General features: G+C 40.3%; 1 protein-coding gene across 1 annotated transcript in view; it reads left to right on the top strand.

Annotated features, from left to right (window-relative positions):
- Positions 1 to 6: 6 nt before the first annotated feature.
- Positions 7 to 2,728, top strand: part of Haus2 (HAUS augmin like complex subunit 2) — an 18,308-nt gene continuing 15,586 nt past the window's right edge. Inside the window, exon 1 of the mRNA XM_010624789.3 lies at positions 7 to 49. The gene's annotated coding sequence lies outside the window, so the exon portion shown is untranslated. The remainder of the gene's footprint in view (positions 50 to 2,728) is intronic.

The following is a 2,728-nucleotide window of genomic DNA, read 5'->3' as shown; positions in this document are numbered from 1 at the left end:
TGCCGGCCTACTGCTGGGCCGCCTTGTCGCCTCCGGCGTGGTCACCCAGGTACGTGGGGGCGACGGTGCTGTCATCAAAGCGGTGCTCAGAGTGGCGACAGTATTTGGCTGTGAGGTGGCGGGAGTGCGGGTCGGGAGTGGAGATCAGTCTGCCCTGGGTTTTTTGAAAGCAACGATCTGAGCAGATAGATGGTTCTGGGAGTAGAAGATTTTTAGTGTTCACATACAAATTACCCAGGCCCGTTTGTGGGAGATAGAATGGTGTTAACTTGTTGATACCGCCTCTAGATTGTAGCTTTTGTTTATGGAAAGTACTGAGGCATGTATGAGTCAGGAAAGGCTGGCTGGAGAGCGCCAGGGGTATCGCTTTTTGGGGTACCTTGTTAACCCCCTTTCCCAAACCAAAAGTATTGTTGAAAAAGATACTGTTTAAAAGACCTTGTAGGGGCCGGGGATTTAGCTCAGTGGCTCCTCCGCCTACCTCGCAAGCGCAAAATCCTGAGTTCGATCCCCGGTACCCAAAACAAGAAAAGGGCCATGGATGTGGCTCAGCATGAAGGCCCTGTGTTTAAAAGGCCTTGTAACTTGAATCAGGAAGGAATTATTTTGAGAAAGAGGAGTGATGTATGTTGTAAATTGGGCAAGAAGAGCATATTCGTAGGCGAGAGGGAAGGAGCCAATAGAGGGTGAAATTGAACACGCGAGGGAATAATGGAATACAGGGTTAGAAAATGAGGAAACAGAACAAGGGCATTGAGCTTGAGAAAAAAATTCTCCTGCAGAAATGAGCCATACAAACAGGATGAAAGACTTACAGGAAATATACAATTTCTTGGTACTTAGAAGATTCGTTATAGACCTCTAATAATTTAAGGCATTATTTGTGGAGCTGGGGGTGGAATCAAGGGCCTTGGACATGCTAGGCAAGCCCTCTACCAGCCCCAAACTCTTAAGATATTTTAAAGAAACTAAGATCTTAGAGCTGTTTTCTGATACATTATAACATCTCTTAAAAACTCTGGTAAGATACTGTCTTGAAAGATTTGAACTTATTTTGAAGACTCATTTTTTTGCCTGGCATGGTGGTTTACACTTGTAATCCCAGCTACTTACGGAGCTGAGGCAGGAGGATCTCAAGTTTGAGCTCAGCCTGGGCAACTTGGTGGAGCCCTTTTGATGGTCAAGGGTTTAGTTTTTTGAAATGAGGTCTGGCTTTCTAGAGCAGGCTGGCCTTGAATGCACTATAGCCCAGACTCCTCTCAAACTCATGGCGATTCTTGTGCTCAGACTCCAGAATGCTGAGATTACAGGTGTTGGCCACTCCCCTACCCCCGGCTTCAGAACCCTTTTTAAGATGAGGGTAGGGGGAGTAGGCATATGATTCAGTGATAAAGCACTTGCCTAGAATGCTCAGGCTCTGGGTTTAATTCCTATTGAAGAAAAAAGTGAAAATAGAAGAAAAAATGGGAACAAAGCTTTTGTACAACAGGGAGGGGAGAGGGCTTGAGGGAGGAATGAGATAAAATAAAATAAAATTTATTAAAGGGAAAAGGAAGAAGGGGGAGGTGGAAGAGACACAGTTATGCTTCAAATTTTGATATCATATCCTCTTCTTGAAAACATAACTTGAAATTTTTGTGTGTGTGTGTGTTTTTTTAGGTACATGCTTGCATTACATAATGATTGCATTCCTTGGGGGGAATTGGTACATGTACTTAAACATCTTATTTCTATTATCTATTTTTTAATTTTCCTCTTTACTTATATTGTGGGTTTCTCATATAAGAGAAATTGGGCAGTATTTAAGCTTGTCTGGTTTATTTCATCCATTTTCCTGCAGATGACTCAAGTTTATTCTTCTTTATGTCAGGGAAGTACTCCATTGTATATTAATGTGACATTTTCTTTATTGATAGAGAGGCCACTTCCAAGATTTAGTTGTTATGAATTGTGCTGCTATAAATATGGGTATGCATATATCACTATAATATGATGTCTTTAACTCTTTTGGGAAGCTATCTAGAAGGGAAATAACTGGGTCAAATGGAATTTCTAATGTTAGTTTTCTGAGAAATCACCATACTGATTTCCATAGTGATTGAATTAGTTTGTATTCTCACCAACAATACAGAAGGGTTCCTTTTCCCCCACCACCTTGCCAGTGCTTGTTTTCATTTGATTTCTTGTTGGTGGCCATTCTTGCTGGAGTGAGATGGAATCTCAGTGTTTTATTATTTTTTGAAGATCTTTTTTTTTTTTTTTGGTACAGGGAATCAAATTTGGGTCTTTGCACTTGCGAGGCAGGCGCTGAAACCACTGAGCTAAATCCCTGGCCTATTTTTATTTTTTTTTTAGTTAGGTTCTTTTTTTTTTTTTCCTTTTAAAAATTAATTATGTATTTATTTTATTTTGCTTTTTATTTGGGGTTTCTTTGTTCTGTTTTTTTTTTGGTACCAGGGATTGAATTGTTTTCAGACAGGTTCAGCCTGGTCTTGAACTCACCATGTAGCTCAGGCTGGTCTCAAACTTGGGAAGGTCTCCTGAGTACTGCAATTACAGGTGTGCATCACTATGTTTCAGTGTTGTTTTCATTTGCATTTCTGGCTGCCAGCAACGTTGAACATTGTTTCATCTATTTATTGGCCATTTTGTACTTCTGAGAAATGTCTGTTCGTTTTACTAGCCCATCCCTTTTTTTTTTTTTTTTTTTTTTTTTTTTTTTTTTTTT

Source organism: Fukomys damarensis, unplaced genomic scaffold (genome assembly GCF_012274545.1).
Source record: "Fukomys damarensis isolate Sample0158 unplaced genomic scaffold, DMR_v1.0_HiC HiC_scaffold_17, whole genome shotgun sequence".
Taxonomy (NCBI): Eukaryota; Metazoa; Chordata; class Mammalia; order Rodentia; family Bathyergidae; genus Fukomys; species Fukomys damarensis.
This window is presented reverse-complemented; position numbering and strand designations above follow the sequence as displayed.